Source organism: Eschrichtius robustus, chromosome 10, assembly GCF_028021215.1.
Source record: "Eschrichtius robustus isolate mEscRob2 chromosome 10, mEscRob2.pri, whole genome shotgun sequence".
Lineage (NCBI taxonomy): Eukaryota > Metazoa > Chordata > Mammalia > Artiodactyla > Eschrichtiidae > Eschrichtius > Eschrichtius robustus.
The window spans coordinates 72,185,220-72,205,335 of record NC_090833.1 but is presented as its reverse complement, the minus strand read 5'-3'; the positions used below and the strand labels follow the sequence as shown (position 1 = coordinate 72,205,335).

Here is a 20,116-nt window from a genome sequence, read left to right as displayed (position 1 = left end):
CAACTGTCTATATGTATGTGTTCCAAGAAGGCAGTCTGCCAGACAATGCAAGGAAGAAAACGTCATTTGTTCTATACTCTGACCATACCCCTCCTCCCCAATTGGCTATTTCCCTCCCTGTTCCAGAGAAGACCATTCAGTTCACTGAAGAACCTGGAGATCCAGGGGGAGGGAGATGTGACAGTGAAGTCGCCTGCACTTTCTCCTTTGGTAGAGCGAGTTTGCAAAACTCTTCCCATGACCACCAGGTGTGAGCAAGTTTTCTAGGAATCTCAAGTTATACAAGGGCTTTTCTTCCAGGACAAATCTAGTCTTCCCGGATCCATCTGAACTACAGCAGAGTGTAGGGCAGCAGAGTTATTTTAGAAACTCTATCCTAGACCACTACCTGAAAGCAGCTGGGGTTTGAATTCAAATCTGTACCAATTAAAATTATTTTCCCAATTTTGTTCAAAATTGGGCAATATAAACTTCTCTGCCATTTACTCTCAAGAAATGTCAGGTGTTTAATTTTCTTCACCTACTAAACAGCACTAACTCATAATAAACTTTACTCCCTATCACTTTAGATGATATTTACCTTCCTAGAGTAGATAAGCCATTTTAGTGTTCATCTGATCTGTTAGCATTGCCTATAAGGTAAAATACAAACTATACAGTTGCTGCCAAGATACTAAGAAATACCTATTCCTTATGGGCAAGAATTGAACATTAGAAGGTGCCTCGAGCTCATAAGGAGAACATGAATAGGGACTTGCTAGGATAAATATGTTCAAATGAAAGTCAAAGTCATTGACTCCTCTTGTCTCTTGTAAATATTTTCCTTCATACCACACCCTCTCAAGTAACCACATTGCCTGGAGGCTGAAATATTTATGTAAGACTAATTTAAGAAGTGATTTCTATGACCTATACATGTTTTCTATCCAACAGACATAGTTTTTAAATACTCTTATGTTATCCAGTTGCCTGTTTCCCATGAGGTGTGTTGGCTTCACAAATACAGTAGATTTTCTCAAGTTCCTGAAAACCAAATTGGTCTTTTTCTTTATTAAGTTACCCCAGAAATTCAAAGGAATGTGAACAATGAATTGAAATCCTAAGTACTAGACATCAAATTTTTTCCATTTCACCTAAGCCCACATCTGCATGTCCCTGTGGGGGAAATATGATAGGAGTGAAGTCTGCCATCACGCTTCCTTTTTTCCTCTGGCTTTCAACCAGTTCCTTTGAATATATCCTGTCATCCTATCACAGCTCTGAGAAAACCATAGCCTAGAATTATTTTATAATCTCATTCCTGTAAAATCTAAGTCACCAAGTGGTGAATGCCATCAATTCACCACGTACCAGTAGAAGATGGAGAGAAAACCACTACTAAAAATTAGAGCTTTTTTCTATTTGTTTTGTAACCCACTAGTGATCTATAGTGTGAACTTCAAGCAGGGTGAGAAGGGTACCATACCAAGCAAGGCAGAACACTTAGGAGTACCTTAGAATCTAAACAAGTCATCTACCTTGCCCCGTGCATGACTGTCTCTGAGATGGGAACCAGACCAACAAGCTAAATGCTTCTTATTAAATCTTTATCTATGTCATCTCAAAATTATCTATTTGTATTGATCAATATTCTACAGGGCAGTAATGATGAAATTATAAACAATTTGATCAATATTTGCAGTTATCTAACCTCGTGTATAAGTACATATGATAAACAAGGAGTGAGAGGACCCCACTGCCCTAAAATCTCTTCTCCGCACTGCCTAACTACGTCTCATTCCGGCTTCTCAGGCGTGAAATTCTACCAAATCAAGATTCATTTTGGTTAACAAGCCCATTTTGAAAGGTAAATAACTCTAACAGAATTAGCTTAACAATTAAGTCCTTTATGGAGAGTGCACTTGCTGCCTTAAATTACTTCCCTCCTAAACTCCAGTTGAGATATCCCCAGAGTAATGAGTACTTTGATAGCAAGAGGCTTAGAAAACAGAAGAGCAGTTTTGGTATATGAGGAGAAAGGCTTTAGGTAAAGACATACTTAGGTCCAACTTAAAAATCAAGGGTTAGAGCAGCCAGAGGCGTGAGGAAGTAAGGACAGGAGTAAAGAAAAAGAAGTAGGAAGGCCCTCAAAACAAAGGATAAATACTTCAAAAATGTGTCCTGGACTCGACATACTCCCAGTTTTCAGTGTAATATTGCCTCTTGACTATTCAGATATGAGACGATAACAGTATAACGGTCTATACCAAATGGTAAAAGTTAAAATCAGCCTTCATCTCCTCACATGCCATAGAAACAGATAGATCATCTCAAAATTCATCAATTATGTGATTTTAAAAATTGCCATATAACTTTATATTCTAAATTTTGATAACAGCCAAGAGGAATAAAAACTTTGATATTTTCCTATAGCCTTCCTGATTTAAAGAAAAAGAAAACCAAAAGGCCTATCAGTTTACGCAGTTGGGTTGTCAGATGTGAGAGTCATATATGGGGCATTGCCTTAATTCGCTGTCTCATGCTTACATTTCTCAGACCATTATGCTAGTAAGCCAAGGCCAGAAATGACCATATTTTCACTCAAACACAAACCACCTTTCCTTGAATATTCTAGAGGCTAACAGGTCTCCAGAGAAGCTCTACACCGAGTACAGGGGAGGCTTAAGAAAACCGGTTTTTACCAGACTCAAGAGTCAAATGAAGGCATTTTATCTCTATTACTTACTCTGCAGCTCAAATACATTTTGCCAAGAGATTATTTATAGTTGTGGACACGAAATAGATGATCTGTGAACTGCCTGTGGCGAGAGTCACTTTAAGAATCACAGACCTCGCTGGAGGGAGCCGCGAGGGACTCTGTGGGCTGAGAGAGGCCTCCAGGGATTTCCGTTTTCATACCAGCTCTGCCCTCACAGCCACAGTGGCCCTGGGCAGTCTGTTACCTTGTTGCAGCTGTACTTTCCTCCATAGTTTGCGAGGTAATCAGCAGCCCTTGGGAGGAAAAACTAATTTAAATGATTTGAAAACAAAAGGTCTTCCAGAGTACGGTTGATGCTATATAGCCAGGCTTTAAGCCCTTGATTGCACAAGTAAATCAGTTCCCAACCCCTTATCCTACTCTATCAGCAGCCATCATCTGGCAGATTTTACAAAATGGTCACATCTGCCGTCAGACCAAGTTTTCCCAGCCCTATACAGTTGTAAAATCTGAGGATTTAAAAATTACCACCTGAGTCCATATCACAAGCCCATCAAAGAGGTAAAGTCTAGAATTAACAGCTTTTTTAGGGCCTACTGACAGTGGCCACTTTGTAGCTTCCTTGAACAGTAGACCCAGAGCCAACAAGAGCCAGACCCAGTGGTTGACTGGGAATCCCTACTCACACCAAGTGAGATCCGAAAATAGTTGTAAAGCTGATGTTTCAAGGCTGAGGCATGAATATACCTGTTCATGTCCTAGGAGAGTCCTGGAAACATCTTTGAAAGCCGATATATCCTTTATCATATCTGCCCAATATAGCCGACTCAACCTTCAACCCACTACCTTGACCTACATTCTTAACTATGCCAGTCATTCCATCTACCTTCACAGGTCCTCAACTTTGGTGCTGGGACAATTGCTATTTCTGCTATCTCTCTGTTTTCAAAGTGTATCACTGAGAAAGGAGCACAGTGAGTAAAAACCACGTGAGCTATTAGCGCCCCCCTAGTTTATCCCACTGAGATCTAGATCCTTGATTTCAGTCATCAGTCAAGTTTGCTCAATTCAAATACCCACCTATATCAATACCAGAGGTGACTGTTATTTTTGTGTGTGTGTGCTGTTATTGTCTGTAACTAAGACTTCATGAAAATGATGAAGGAATTTGTTAAAAATATTACTTACATGCGATGAACACTATATGCAATTTATTGCCTAGCTAACTTGAGCATACTCATGCAATTATTATGGTGGGAGGTCTGGCATATACATTCAGCTCCTGTCTAATAAAGGTTCATGAAAACCCTTTGACAGAGTGTTAAAAAGTAACCTTAGTTCTAATCCAGCATGGTTTCCTCTCCTTGCAACATTCAGGCTCTGCTAAACCTCTTTTGTGGGCCCCATGCTGTGTTTATTCTTACTGGTTTGGGCTGAAAAAACATTTTATCATGATACTTATTCATAGTCTCTTTATGATGCCTGCTTACAGTTAAATTTAAGTACTAGCTTTAATAATTGTATCTCTAGGAAGCCCTTACTTCCCTCAACATTCTCTGAAGAATTATCTGCCACTAATTTGTCCTCATATTGTTTCCTTGATGCTGTAGTTCATCTCCTGCATCTGAGTGCCCCATGTGGTCAGTGTTTGGCATGAGTTCTGCATGTTGCTGGATGGGAACCATGACCATTTCTGATCACTTTCATGGACAAGATAGATTCTGGAAAGGGGTTACAAACAAAAGATATACTCACCCACTTTGTGTAAATAAAGCATGATGATTTCATCTCTATACCACCATTTATATCCATTCTGATTCTCCTTCTGGCTTGCTCCAACAATAAAAGCAATTCTCCAGCTTCTCTCTGGAAGGAGCTTGGCCACCCATCTAGCACCCCAGCTTTTGTGGCTTACATCCAAAGGATAGGCCCTCGAGTCACCTAGCTGTGATAGCCAACAGGGCTCAGCATTCTCAAGTCCCATAGGACAATATTAAACAAAAATGTAGTTTTCAAATGGGGGCACACAGCACCTCATGCAGCTATCTCCCCTTGGCTCAGTACAGAGGGATATCCACACTAGGTAACATCACTTGTAAATTTTCTGTGAACTTCAGACTTGGGTTTATTAGACTATTGGTCTAGCATGATTAGACTATTGGTCTAGGATGTATTAGACTGTTGAACTAGGATGTTTAGCCTTTGACTTTCCAGTTCCTGCCCAAGTTTGTTTTTTCCTTGAGGTAGTTAATGCATAAGCTATTAGAAATTAAGGACTTTTAGAAAGAGTCTAGATTGTTCACAATTTAAAGCAGCTTTACCAAATCTTCACAGATGCTATCCTATTTAAGGTTTCTGTAAGTATGTCTTTCTTTCTGACCCATGCTCTTATACCATCTCCTCCTCTTCCTTTAACCCCTGAGCTTCCCGTTTGCTCTTCCACAGAAAAAGACTTTTCCCCTACATCTATCTCTTTGGCTTCAGGTCAAAATCACTGACATCACAGCTGCCTACCAACATAAGCCCGTGTTACCCTCAGCTCTAAGCAATTCTAGCATCCCTGATGCTTGCCCCTAGAGACTTGGTTCATTATTCTTGCTTCAGGTAAAAATTTCTCCAGTTATAACTTCCTTATATTCCTCAAGCTTAACTTAGCTCCAGCCTTAGGGATCTCCTACCTCTACCCTCTCTCTAGTTTGTACTAAACTCATTAAAAATCTTAGACTTCCTATCTTTCCTTCTAACATTTGCCTGAACTAGAAAGGAAAATAGTCTGTACAGTGCCCAGAAAGAGAACACAAAGGGGAACATTTATGAACATGTCCTTCACTTCATTCATGGGTGAGCATACCCTTAAGAACCAGCAAGCCTAGTTGGTGTTTTCGGTCCATTTGTGAACCGGAAGATATCATGACTTTAAGACTCCAGATATTTGCATTATACCACTTATTCTGGTTGCTCCTATCACCAAGTCTTCTGATTATAGGTTGCCTTCCTACATAGCTTTTTGACACTGAGCACATCAGCTGACACAAGGATACCAATTTGCTTGAAAGCTAAATTTCTCATTATAAATTTATGCATTAATCTGGTTTGTTCATCACTCTTGTGTGAGTCTGGTTAGTGTAGCTCATCTAGAAGAGATCACTTCCGAAAAATATAAATATTCGAGTTTCTGGATGTGAATTGTTTTGGTCCCAATCTCAGACTTTTAAGGACTTAAAGGTATATAGTAATCAGGGTTAAATGCTCAGTTCAGCTATATTCTTGGGAGTTCCTTAACTCACAACTGGGCACTTAGGTGGTCTTATTCTCAACTTCAATTACCACAAAATTACACACACACACGATTTTTCTATAATTTCTTAGGCTCTTGTGAATGAAATTGTCTTTGAGTTTATCCATTTTTAATTCTTTGTCTATGACTAGTATTGGCATCCTTAAAATTAAGTCCTAAATCATTTTACTTTGCCAGTAGTTTGGTAAATTTGCAAAAGTCTTGGTTTCTTCACAAAGTTTAACATGTCTCCCAAATTTTAAGCCAAGAACTCTTCTGAGGAGCCCATTACCATTTTTATTAAGAAGAAATCAATGCAATGTTTCCTGCTAGGAAGCACAATATATATATTTTTTTAGAATAAGAGAAAAATTACTTTTATTATTTTATTTTCTTATTACAACAGCAAAGCATGCATATCATAGAAACACTATGAAATGATATGAACCACTAAAAGGAAATAAAGCCCATCCAGAAATAACTACTGTTAATGTCTTAGTGACCATCCTCTCAAACTTCTCCTCCAACCCCTGACACATATACACACACACACACACACGTATCAAAAAAGGAAATGACCTGTTCACTTAGTACTCTACTGTGATGGGGCTGTCTTGTTCTCATTGTACTTGCCGTGCCTCACACAGAGTGACACTCTGTAAGTGCCCAATAAATATGTGATGAATGAATGACCAATCCTAAGGTCTCTTCTAGCTCTGAACCCATTTGATCTTTGTCATTCTTTTACTCTGTGAATCTTCCATGCATCCTCAATTTACCCTGTACTGGTTTTTTAAAAATTAGGAGACTTCAGTTTTTAGAACAGTTTTTGATTTACACAAAAATTGGGCAGATAGTACAGAGATCCCCATATGCAGTCCCTCCCCACCAGCACAGTTTCCCTATTATTAACATCTTGCATTAGTGTGGAACATTTGGTACTGTCAGTTTTTGTTTTTTTAACCATTCTAATAGATGCATAGTAGTAGCTCACTGTTGTTTTAATTCACAATTCCCTAATGATATATGATGTCAGCTTTTTTTTAAAGTCTGTATTTGTATTTAGTGAGGGGTGTGTTCAGATATTTTGCCTATTTTTTAACTGGGTTGTTCATTTCTTATTGTTGAGTTTTATGTGTTCTTTGTATATCCAGTGATAATTTCACTGGATACAGAATTCTAGGTTGATGGCTTTTCCTCCAATACTTTAAATATTTCACTCCATTTTCTTCTTGCTTGCATGTATTCTGAAGAGAAGTCCAATGTAATTTTTATCTTTGATCTTCTACAGATCAGGATTCTTTAAAAAAAATTTTCTCTTTGTCTTTGTCTTTCTGTAGTTTGATATAGATTTTTTTGGTATTTATTCTCCTTGGTATTCTCTGAGCTTCTCTGGATCTGTGGTTTGGTGTCTGTCATTAATTTTGAGAATTTCTCAGCCATTATTACTTCAAATATATCTTCTGTTCCTTTTACTCTTTCTCCTTCTTCTAGTATTTCCACTTCACATTTGTTCTACCTTTTGTATTCATTCCACAGTTCCTTGATATTCTGTTCCATTTAAAAAAATCATTCTCTTTGCATTTCATTTTGGAGATGACACATCTTCAAGCTCACTGATTCCTTTTAGAGTTTCCATTGCTCTGTTTACATTACCCATCCGTTCTTGCATGTTGTTTCATTTTCCTTGAGAGCACTTAATGCATTAATCATAGTTGTTTTAAACTCCCTATCTGACAATTCCAAAAGCTATGTTATGCCTGAGTCTCTTATGCTTCCTTTGTCTCTTCAGACTATTTTTTTCCTTGCTTTCTAGCATGTCATTTCCTTTTTTGCTGAAAGCTGGACATGATATATTGGGTAAAGAAACTGAGATAATTAGGCTTTTAGCGTGAGCTGTGCTATGTTTAATATCTTCTGCAGCTGTAGGTGCCAGAGGCTTCATTTCTTCTGGTTTCCTTATTTTTTTTCCTTCTCATGTTGTTTTTATGTCTCCCTAAACACTTCTTAAACAGAATCTGTGTCTTGCAGCTCTCGGTTGTATGCCACTGTAATTGTAGTGGAGCCCTGCTGGTCTAGTGATTGGATGTGGGTGGGGGGAGGTGTTTTATAATTTTATGATTAAATGTCAGTTTTTTAGTGGGCCTGAGTCCCTGGGCTGTGGCCTTCAGAAATGTTCCTCAGCCTTCTCCCTCCCCTTATATGAGACAAGAAGACTAGAGGGGGTTAGAGTTGGCTGATTTCCCTTTTCTTAGGTCAATTCCTTTTAATTAATTAATTAATTTAACATCTTTATTGGAGTATAATTGCTTTACAGTGGTGTGTTAGTTTCTGCTGTATAACAAAGTGAAACAGCTATACATATACATATATCCCCGTATCTCTTCCCTCTTGCATCTCCCTCCCACCCTCCCTATCCCACCCCTCTAGGTAGTCACAAAGCACCAAGCTGATCTCCCTGTGCTATGTGGCTGCTTCCCACTGGCTATCTATTTTACATTTGGTAGTGTATATATGTCCATGCCACTCTCTCACTTCGTCCCAGGTTACCCTTCCCCCTCCCCGTGTCCTCAAGTCCATTCTCTACGTCTGCGTCTTTATTCCCATCCTCTCCCTAGGTTCTTCAGAACCTTTTTTTTTTTTTTTTTTTTTTTTTTAGATTCCATATATATGTGTTAGCATATGGTATTTGTTTTTCTCTTTCTGACTTACTTCACTCTGTATGACAGGCTCTAGGTCCATCCACCTCACTACAAATAGCTCAATTTCGTTTCTCTTTATGGCTGAGTAATATTACATTGTATATATGTGCCACATCTTCTTTATCCATTCATCTGTCGATGGATACTTAGGTTGGGAAGCATAATATATTTCTAATTATCTCTTCTTTTAAAAAAAATCTCCTGTCTTTCCTGATGATTGTTTAAAAACTATCTTTCTTCAAGGCATCACCAATTAAGTTAGATTGACCTACCTCAGCAAGCGTCCTTACACTGGGCTTTTCTTTCTTAGCTGTGGATTTTTCTCTGATCCTACTTCATTTATTGATCTCTTTGTACATAGTCTTTTGGTAACCTTTCATCCATCAACATTCTATCTACCCCTTTGCTGTCTTTGAGAAATGGTCAAAATTGGGCATTGTTGTGCTTGTGTAACTCATGTTTTACTATCCCAGCCTTGGCTTTAAATACTTCCTTTTCCTACTTCCTCTCTGTTCTCATCACACTAGTTTACCCTATGTAGTAGGAGGCAGATGTAAGGTCTGAATTATGAACTTACATTTAGAGAGAAATAGCTACAGATATTGCAGTATGCTGGATGCATTTTCTCCGTGGACACATATACCCCTCCCTCCACAAAACACACACACAATGAAAGGTGAAAAGTGTTAGAGGAGTCCTGAAGGTAGCCCCACCCACATTCAGCTTTTAAGAAGACTTTTTTTTTTTTTTTTTACCTCATTTATGTAAGCTACATTAAAGTTTTCTCAAGTTGTCCCTCAATAAACTTCTAACACATTCTCCATAATGCAGCCAGAGTGATCTTAGCTAAAACACGACATTGCAATATGATGATGATTCAAATCCTTTTTGACTCCCCTTTCTATACAAAGTGAAACTCTGAGACAAGCAGACAGCTGTTCCACATCTGGCCTTTTTTCTGGGCCCCTTCTTTTCACTGGAGCTTCTTCTTCCAGAGCCTGCTTGCTCCATATATTCAATGTGAAACAAGCTGCTAGTGTTTCCAAACGGCCCTGCATCCTTACGAATGTTGTTCCCTCCGAGGACAGTTCCCTTTTCCCCTATATCACCCTGAAAGCTTATTGATTTTCACAGTATATTTTGTGTTCTTTCCTCTGCCTAATACTTTCCTGAATCTACAGCCACAGTAGTCCTTGCTTTGTGCCCCCAATCTACTTTATAGAGACTTATCAGGACCCCTATAACTCTTCATTATGTTCATTTGCTTAAATTATATGTCTCTCTTTATAAGTCTCTATCCAAGTTCCTTGAAGGCTCCATAGATGCATGTAAATCATATTTTACTCAGAATGTATGACAGAATATCATCGGATATAGACATATTGCTCCAGGAAATTATATTTGATAATATTGTCCTATAAGGCAACTATCATTCCACCAGTCCACACGCATGAATTCAGAACTTGTTTTTGAGCAATGTAGAATTTTCCCATCCTTTAACAATCTTTGTTCAATTCCCTCAGTGATCAAAAACCTTGATTAGTAAGGTAATTAGTAAGGATTATGATGTGGTCAAGGAGCAAAGATCTTCCAAGTGGTACAGGTGACACACAATCCAATAATCAACCCTGTGTTCTCACCAGTGAAGCAGGGTGATGCAGCACAGTCAACACACTAACAGGTATCACTCATGCACACGCACGGGTGCACACACACATGCACACTCTCTCTTTCTCTCTCTCTCTAAGCACTGGGTGCAGATTTGTCAATAAGCTGACATCAAAGTGCAAAGGGTTTAGTGCAAAGTGAAAAGGCATAATATTTATCAAAGTTGGATTCCTAAATTTAGCTAAAACTGTCTCAACTAACAAAGGGTTATTTGCCTGGCAAACCCCAAGTTAAAAAAAAAAATTGTTTTGTTTTTTTTTTTAACAGTCTGACCCCCTGACCATCTAGATATAAAGAGGATACAGAATAATGTATTGCTTTTTCTAATTTCCTTCAAGTATTCAGAAGTCATGGAAATATTTCCCCAAATTATTTTTTGCACTACCCAACTTTCAGTTAAATTCAAGCTTGACTATAACCTTTTTAAAACCTGTTCTTATTTTCTTTGTAATTAAAGGAATAATATGATCTTGAGGAGTAAAGACAGTGTTGTTTCTACCTTTGACTTCCACAGAATTAGTAGTGTCCTTGTATATTATATCACATTCAATATATATATACATAAGACATCTCATTACCACTTTCTGTTCCATAGACATAGATGAGAAGTTGCATAGATATGCATGCCTCTAAGTGTAATATAGATATACACTCTGATAAAAATTCAACTGGGACAGAACTCGAAAAAAGGACAAAATAAGCTAAATTACAACACATTTTCTTCTTTACTGTCCCAAATGTCTTTTTAAATATCAATTCTATGAGTACTAGTCTAGTTTATTCCATATAGATCATATCCCTTAGGGGTTTATTATTTAGGTTTTCTTTGTATTCATGGCATTTTATCCCAAAGTGGAGTTTTGTCAGAATATTTTCTTCTTTTCTTACTAAAAATTATCTCAGGCTCAAATTAGTGACTAGATTGCAAAAATTATTTTCCTAACTATTTAAATTATTTGAAGACCTTCAATATAAATTAACTGAGTAAATAAAATGAGCTATTACCATATAATAAAGATAATTTTTGTCAATCCCCAAATGGAATATGCATGACCACTAGAAACTGATACCTGCGAAAGAATTCCCTGATCCAATTAAATGTAAGTATGTAAATAAATTTTATCATGAAAAAGAGTCAGTTGTAAAAACAGGGGAAGTTCTCCAGGCATTTCAAAGAAGGAACTTAATACAGGGAGTTAGTGCTTACAGACCTGATAGAAAGGCTGCGGGGAAAAGACAAAGGAAAAGACTGCTGGGTTTTAGGAAATTAGGATACTGTAGACGGTTAAGGAAATTGCCACTAATGAACTCAGCTGACTGTCGCACTGAAGCAGAGATCTGCCATGTGCCCACTGTTGCCTGCTAATAAAAGTGACCTCTTTCCCCACTTCCAAATATCATGCAAATGTCTCATTGGCAGAATCTAACCTAGAGCCCTATTAGCCAGGGCTTATTGCTATTAATAGCCAAAGGGCCAGAAACAAATGCATAAGCTTTCTCCTGAGCAAGTCTGGAAAGTGTTACTTGATAAAAATACCATTTTTTGTTTGTTTTTTAATGTACAGATGTGGTGGCCATTTTTTTTTAATGGATGCAAATTCTTTGACACCTCTCCCATCTAGAGGTGTATTCTATGTCTTCTCCCTCCCCTAGAATCGTGGGGTCCTTAGGGCTGCTCTGAAGATAAAGTACGGGAGAAGTGAAGTCATGAGACTTGTGGGGTTGGGCTATAAGACCAGAGAACTTCTGCTTGGCTCTCTTGGAATGCTTGGTCTCAACACTATCCAACTCAGAACACAGCCACAATGCTGAGAGGGGCTCTAGAGACAGTCCCAGATGAGCCCAGCTTTGAGTCACCCCAGCCCAGACATCGGATATGTGAGGAACAGAGCCTCCAGATATTTGTCCCACACTGTTCCACTCACCCCCAGCAATGTGAAGCTTGATATATATCATAGAACATCGACAAGCCATCCCTACAGTGTCTTGTCTGAATGTCTGACCCACCGAATTTATAAGCATTACAAAACAGTGGTTTTACACTACTAAGTTTGGGATGGTTTATTACTCAGCAATAATTCCTTGAACAACTCGTGAAAACATGTGAGAGAAGAAAAAATAATGAAGTGGATGGAGACTCAGAGACTGCAGAACTCATCTCGAGTATGCAAATTTGAAAGTTGTTAACAGGTAGCCTAACAGGTAAGGTTTATGCACAAAGCTATACAATTAGGCTTACAATCATCTGTTATAAATCTGTAGCATTTGTCTTCCTCCATTTTATTTCTTCTCCAGTTAGATAATCTTAAGTCTGGGCCCTGAAATCTCAGAGGGAACAGATCTGGTAGGTCTGGGTCTTCTTTACCCATTCCCATATCATCACCCAAATTACACAGATATAGTGTAATTTGGGTCTTTATTAACAAGTTACAATTTTCAAAGATACTGCACAATCTTGCCACATTAATGAACTCTCATCCACACAGTCCCAGAGGAAAAGAAGGAACAAAAATTCCAATTACCGAATCCATTTACTAAGAAAACCGAGTTCCCTGTAAGTGGAGCCTATCATATTTTTCTAAACCTTTCCCTTGAGTTTGGCAATTCAGTTATACAACATTCTTATGGCTAAGTTTCTCTTCTGTTGCTTCCTCTCACTTTTGGTCCAGATGTTCTCTTTGATTTTTATTTCTTTGTTCCTTTTGCTGTGCTATTTAGAATGGTGGTTTTTATAAACTTTTATGTGACATTGTATGTTATCAAGCACCTCAGGGATTGGATCTATTCATTTCTCCATTCTGTACTCATTACCACCTCTTTCTCTACATGTTTGAGTGTTCCGTGTGTATGAAACTGTAGCTCGGTCCTATGGCAAGTGAAAGTACTGACAACATAGGTCCTTGTACAAGGTACTTCCTCTCTGATGGAGATAGAAACAGAATACACAAATAGCATGAAAAAATGTGTACGCGAGAAACACAAGTAAAGGAAAACGAATCTGCTGTACTTATGACACAGTAAGAATAGTTTTATAGTTTGACCAGGCTCAGCTACAGGACATAGTGGGAACTCTGTGGCTTCAATGATTGGCCCAAAAAGTACTGAGCTTGAGTTCCCTTTACTTTCTCTCCACTTGACTGAGCAACTAATGCATGCCAGGTAGTATGCTAGTCAGTCTGCATTTTTATTTACCTGACTCAGTGCTTAGCTTGCCACTTACAATATTGGCTAATTAACTAAAAGATCAAGCCAAGACAACAAATTTGAGGGTTTGTCCAAGGCAAGGGAAGACAGTTGGCTCAAAGGCGACAAACTGTGGAGTGGCAGTGCTACAGTTGTAAGTGATTGGTCCATTAAAAGCAGAATCCTGGTCAAGTCTTTCATATGCTGGCTACCTACTCTGTAATCAAACTGTGCTAGCAGAAATGAGGACCCAACAAAGCCAAACATAAATAATAAATAAATAAAACAAACAAACAAACAAAAAAAACTGTGCTAAGTCTCTGCCTACAAAGAGTATAGGTATCACAGGAGAAGTATATATAAGATTCAGTGGAGGTACAAAGAACAGAAAAATCTAACCCCAGAGGGAAGGTGAATAAGTAAGGCAGGGATACAAGGTATCCAATGACCCAAGCAGCTGGATTATAGTTTAGAATAGAGCTACATTCCTCAAAAGTAAACTAGCCAATCTAAAACCCAAACAGATACTGATACAAAACACCATGGATGAATAGCAAAAACATTATGTTTAATAAAATAAGAAAGACATAAATGAGTATATGTCCTAGGACTCCATTAGAAGAAGTTCAAGAACAGGCAAAACTAATCTATGGTGAAAGAAATCATAACAGTAGTTGCTTCTGCAGAGTACTGGCTGGAGAGAAGCACAAAGGAATTTTCTAGGGTGATGAAATATTCTATATCTTGTTTGAGTGTTAGTTACAAGACAGGATACATTTGTCAAAATTCATTAAATTGTGAACTCAAGATCGTCTCAGTCTCTTAGTCTGCTTTATGCTTGGCTTCTCAGCCTCTCAGCCTTGGGCACTTATACATCAAACTCCTTGAAGATAAGGACAACAGCAAATATTTGGTTCATTTCAATGCATTTCCCTGCTCTCCAGTAACTGGGGCCCTCAAGTCCTGAAGGACACGAAAGCTCAGCAATACCAGTAAACAATTCATTTTGTATATTATTTTTTTAACATCTTTATTGGAGTGTAATTGCTTTACAATGGTTTGTTAGTTTCTGCTGTATAACAAAGTGAATCAGCTATACATATACCTATAGCCCCATATCTCCTTCCTCTTGCGTCTCCATATATTATTATCATTTTTACTCTACTGTTTTTGTCTTATCGAGACACAAGCCAGTCTATTCCATACAGAAGTAAAGGTCTAAAATAGATTTTAATAAAACAGTGTTGTGCCGACTGAGGAGCCATATGGAAAAAGATAAAACTGAGTCTGTTCTTCACACTGTACACCGGTATGAATATTAAGTGGATCAGAATAAGAAACTACATAGGAGGAAAAAACATGAATGCGTTCCTTTATAGGGCAAGGGTAGATAAAATTTTCCTCTGATTCAAAATCTAGAAGCAACAGAGGAACGACCTGACAAATTTAACTACATCAAAATTAAAAACTAAAAAATTTGCGTAATGAAACACTATATACAGAGTGAAAAAGTCGATGAGCTTTCTCTCCATGATGATAGTGCACCAACCAACATGGTAAATGTTCCTAAAACTCGCTGGACTTTCTGTAAGACATATGGCAAGCACCAACCCCACAAAGTGGCACCGTACACAAAAAGGTAAGGATTTTCTATATGCCCAGGGAAGGAGGATTTATGACAGGAAGCTGAATTATTATGGTAGGCAGACTAAGCCAGTTTTCCAGAAAAAGGCTACAACTATAAAGAATATTGTGCTCAGGCTTGAATGTGTTGAGCCCAACTGCAGATCTAAGAGAGATGTAAGCATTTTGAACTGGGAGGAGATAAGAAAATAGATGGCCAAGTGATCCAATTCTAAGTTTCACCTCTTGTTTTACTATGAAGACAATAAAATCTTGAGGTTATGTTCACTTCAAAAAAAAAAAAAGAAAGATTAATGATAAACTTAGAAAAATGTTTGCAACTTAGAGTTTTGATATCCTTATTATTTCAAGCACTCCTCATAATTGAGAAGAAAATGATCAAGTTCTTAATACAAAAATTGACATGAGATATGAAGAGAACACAGAAAAGGAAATTAAGATGCATCTGTCTGTGTGTGTGTGTGAAACTAATGCTAACTTCTCATTCCTAACTAGGGAAATGGAGATTTTAAACAATATTCTGTAGACTTAATTTTAGTACTACTATTAGTTTTTCTATTTTTAAACCATTATAGGTACTTGGATAAGTTGAGTAAGTAATTGTTTTAATGTTGGTGAGAATAAGGATTTTCAGTTTGAGAGACAAAAGTTCTAGAAATAAAAACCCTACATCTCAAAATTGAATTAGAAATATTAATGTAAAATTAGTTCATCTCTTTTGTTTTAAAAAAGACCTGGAAGCAGTGGAAAGTGAGGTGCAATGAGCAACCCTAGAATCCAGACTGCGATCTCTAATTCCCATTCCCCACACAAAGGAAGGAGAAAGTTCTTTGGGAAAAGATTGAAACCAAGTCCACCATAGCTCATAGCCTCTTGACCAAGTAGATGAGTGGCAATTTTTCTATATAGAATACTTATAGCTAACAAACACATGAGGAATGTTAGAATTAGAAACTCGCCATTTTGCAAGGTCTAATGAAAAAACATTTTCAAACAATTGTCATGAATGCACAGTAAAACTATTAAGAGAAAAGTTGAAGTGACCAAGAAGCATTCAGCATTACCAAACATTAGAATACTGGACATTTTATGTGTCTCTAGCTGTGAATTTGAGGTACAAAGTACCATTTATGAGGTTTAGGGAAAAAATTTAATGTGATCTAGTCATGCCTTTATATCTAAGATCATTCTGCCATAATGTGGATCATGCAGGAGCAAGTAAAATTGTGCCACTGTAAGTAAATCCAGTCGTAAAAGACAACTGGTCCAATTTTTTCAACAAGTCAATGGCATGTGAGAAAAAAGGGAAAGAGAGACTATTCTAGACTAATAGTTAAGGAGATGCTTAAGAGCCATAACAACCATATGCAATGAGTAAATCTTTGAGAAGAAATAACTAAAAACATATTTTTTATACCACTGAAGAAATTTTAACATGGACTAGGCATTCTAAGTTATTAGGGAATTATTGGGTTTTTTTTTAGGTGTAATAATAGTATTATGGTTATATGACAAAATATCTGTTTTAAGAATATATACATACAGAAGTGGATTAAAATGACAAAATGCATTTACTGTCGGTGTTAAATACTATATATATTTCCCTACATCATTTGTAGAAATTAAGTTTTTTACATGTTTTAAATTATGTGTTAATGACCAATGTAAGTACAAGTCTTTTTATAACATTTATTTAGACTGCCTCAATTCCTAGCTAATCTTGAGGTGGGGTAGTTCATATTTCCGAATAATTCACAGGAGGCAGAAAAGAGATTTATAACTAACTCTTGTTAGAGTGTGAGGCATTATCATTTTTTATATCATATTCCCATTAAATAATTCATCTCTAGTAACTCTGACTTTTATCCATGAGTCACTGTATAATAGAAAAACCTTTTTCCATCTAAGAAAAGGGGCAGTGAAGTATGCTATTTTTAAAACAAGAAAAAATTGACAGTTTTCAGTGGATGGAATCAGAACTCAGGATTAATGGAACAGTCCCCAAGGATGGTCAAATGTGATTCTCTGCAGATGGCTGCACAGGATGACACTTCATAAAACATCATTTCTCTGCTAAGGTGCACAGCATCTCTGGTGCTTCAAACATATTGTTTATCTCATCAAGAGGAGCAGGTTCTAAAGGTAAGAACTGAACAAGTGCCATTGTGCAGGAAATGGAGCAGATGGCCCATCTATGATGGTCTGCCTTTACTTGATGAGAGGCTGATCCAATCCCAAACAGACCAGTTGCCAATTAAAAGAAGTCTTGGCTGAGGGAATCTGTACTTTCCCGTGACAGATAATCGGCTTATCCATTTTCTCAGACTCTGCCCACTATCCATTTCCATCACTGCCCTCTCCAGAAATGAAGAAGCCCCTTATGACCAGTTCTGTGAAATATTTCATTGATACTTACTAATGAATGTCTGGATTTTACCCAAACTTCTTACCCCAGTTCTAGGCTACGTTTTGTTTTCACACCCCTTCTAGCCTGATCACTAACAAAGACGTGTGTCTGTGTTTTGTAAAAGAACTTCAAAGACATGGATTAAACATGAGATTTGTTTTGACTTCCTTCTACCGCAGAAATGGGCTTTATTAACTGTTCTTTCTAAACACATTTTAGGATTGTAACATTTTGGAAGAATAGAATTTATTTAAATTTTCACAAGAATGGGTGTAAAAAGATATTATGATTAGCAGGCATATTTTAACTTTCAAAGTTTAGAATCCTGAGCTCCAGTGTTATTTAAGGAAAACAATATGAGTCTGAAGACCATCAAGATTAAATGTCCAGTGCCAAGAACCAGGAGTCTACCTTGAGGGAGGAGAAGGGAGTTTTCTGTTTATAAGAGGATCCTTTGACCAGGTCAGTCAGCTCATGATAGTTAGTAGACAGCCTGAGTAACATGGATCAAGGTAAGAGCTACATAGCAAAGTAATGGGCCAAAAACTTGCCACGTCTGAAGAAAACCTGAAAGAAACAGTAAACCAGAAGAAGAGGGCAGTGGTTTGGATACAAAAGAGTAGGGAACAAATAATGTATGCATGCAGAATTAGATCAGCTCTGGAAAGAATTTGGCTCTGTGTTTTTTTTAAACTTTGGTATGCTTTTTTTTCTCAAAGTTGGGGCATTTTCCTACCACACCCCATATCTGTTAGATAATAAACCCTCTGGAAGCAGACTCCATATCTATGTTGTTCGCCACTCTTTCTCTAATGCCTACCACAGTGCTTGATATCTAGCAGGTGCTCAATAAATTCCAATTCCTTCAATAAAGGAATACCTAGCACAGTGTAGAAACTGAGTAATTCATCTCTAAAATAATAAGTGAATGTTGACTAATACCCTGGGCATGACTAATCTGGAACACTATTTTTTGTTCTTTTTTGTGTTGAATTCAGGAGAAATAGGAGGGCTTCCTCTCTAGTATTCAGAACATGGAGCCTCGGATTAATTCTTCTGTAACCCAGGCATTGAAACCATTTCAACTTATAGCTGAGTGCTTGAATTGTTAGAAATTTCAGGGGAATCAAAAGTTTTTTCTTATAAAGAAACTTAAAATATTCTGATCCTGCATATAAATTTTTTTTTTTTTTACTTTTTTGACTTATTAAGAAATAGGTCCTTAACTTCTTTTTCCTGTATTTCATAACAGCTTTCAAAAAGATCTCCCTGCCTCCATGCTTCCCTGCACGTCATCTTCCACATGCCTCCAGCATAACCTTAATAAAACTCAGATTTTATCAGGTCACTAACTCTTATGTTCCAAAATCCCTCCATGGTTCATAATTCATGCCTTAGCATGGCAGCAAATGCCCTTCATCTTCTATTTTCAGCCCCATCCAGGTCAGGCCTCTTTACCCACAGATCCCATCCATGTGCAACGCTCCTGCCACACCACACGTTTCATCAACCTTGAACTCTTCCATAACTTTTCCCTTGTTCTTTCTTCTGTCTTATATGATTCTTTCTTCATTTTCATCCCGGCAGTATCCAACTCCTCTGTCAAAATCTAGTTTAAATGCCACCTTCTCTGTGAAGCTTTTCTTGACTCATCCAGATAGAATTAATCACACTTTCTGTGTTCCCATACCTTAATGTAGAGTGAACAGATGGAAGCAAAAGCTTGGGAGCCAGAAAGATCTCATTTCCAATCCTGGTTCCTCTGCTCACTCTGACCTTGGACAAAACACTTAAGGACTCTGAACATCCTATTTCTCTTTTATAAAGTGGGTATAATCATATCAACATGTCAGAGTTGCTGTAAAGGTTGACTGTGATCATGGATACAAAACTCTTAGCATAGGTCTTGGCTACATAGTTAAAACTCAAAGGAGGGTACTTACATTGCTTTTATCACCTTATTAGTATTTCCTCATTCATCACAATCTGATTGGTATTATAGATAACTGCATACCTGCCTAATCATTGATACAATGATTTCCTGGGCTTGGCTGGGAAAATGTACCACTATATCAGAACTGTTGATTCATGTGTATGAAATCATTTGTGTTAAATTAACAGCATAAATATATATGCTGTTATAAACTGTCCTCTCCATAGCTTTGCACATAATAGTCCCCGAAAAAGCAGCAGGACAGGAACTACCCCTTTTTGCCTCCTTTTCACCCCAAAGTATGAAATTAACATGACTTTGTAAAGGTTTTAGAAAATAATATATAAATCTACCTCTAACCTATATTTCTAACAACATAGCCGCTATAGGTAACTTGGGCTGAAATTGCATTGAGACTCCTGAATGATTCAGCTGACTCAGTTCAATTACTACTTAAGTATGTGCTATGTCCAGGTTATTGGGAAAGCAGTGCAGAACAGAACACAAAAAGCTTTCTTTCTAGTTCAATTAAAGTAAACAGTGACATGTGCCCTGTTGAAATAACAATAGCATCAAATTCACCTAAGATATCTAAACGGGATAC

At 37.5% G+C, this 20,116-nt stretch overlaps 1 pseudogene; it reads left to right on the top strand.

Annotated features, from left to right (window-relative positions):
• Positions 1-15,081: 15,081 nt before the first annotated feature.
• On the top strand, positions 15,082-15,387 carry LOC137770772 (large ribosomal subunit protein eL42-like; annotated as a pseudogene).
• Positions 15,388-20,116: the final 4,729 nt, after the last annotated feature.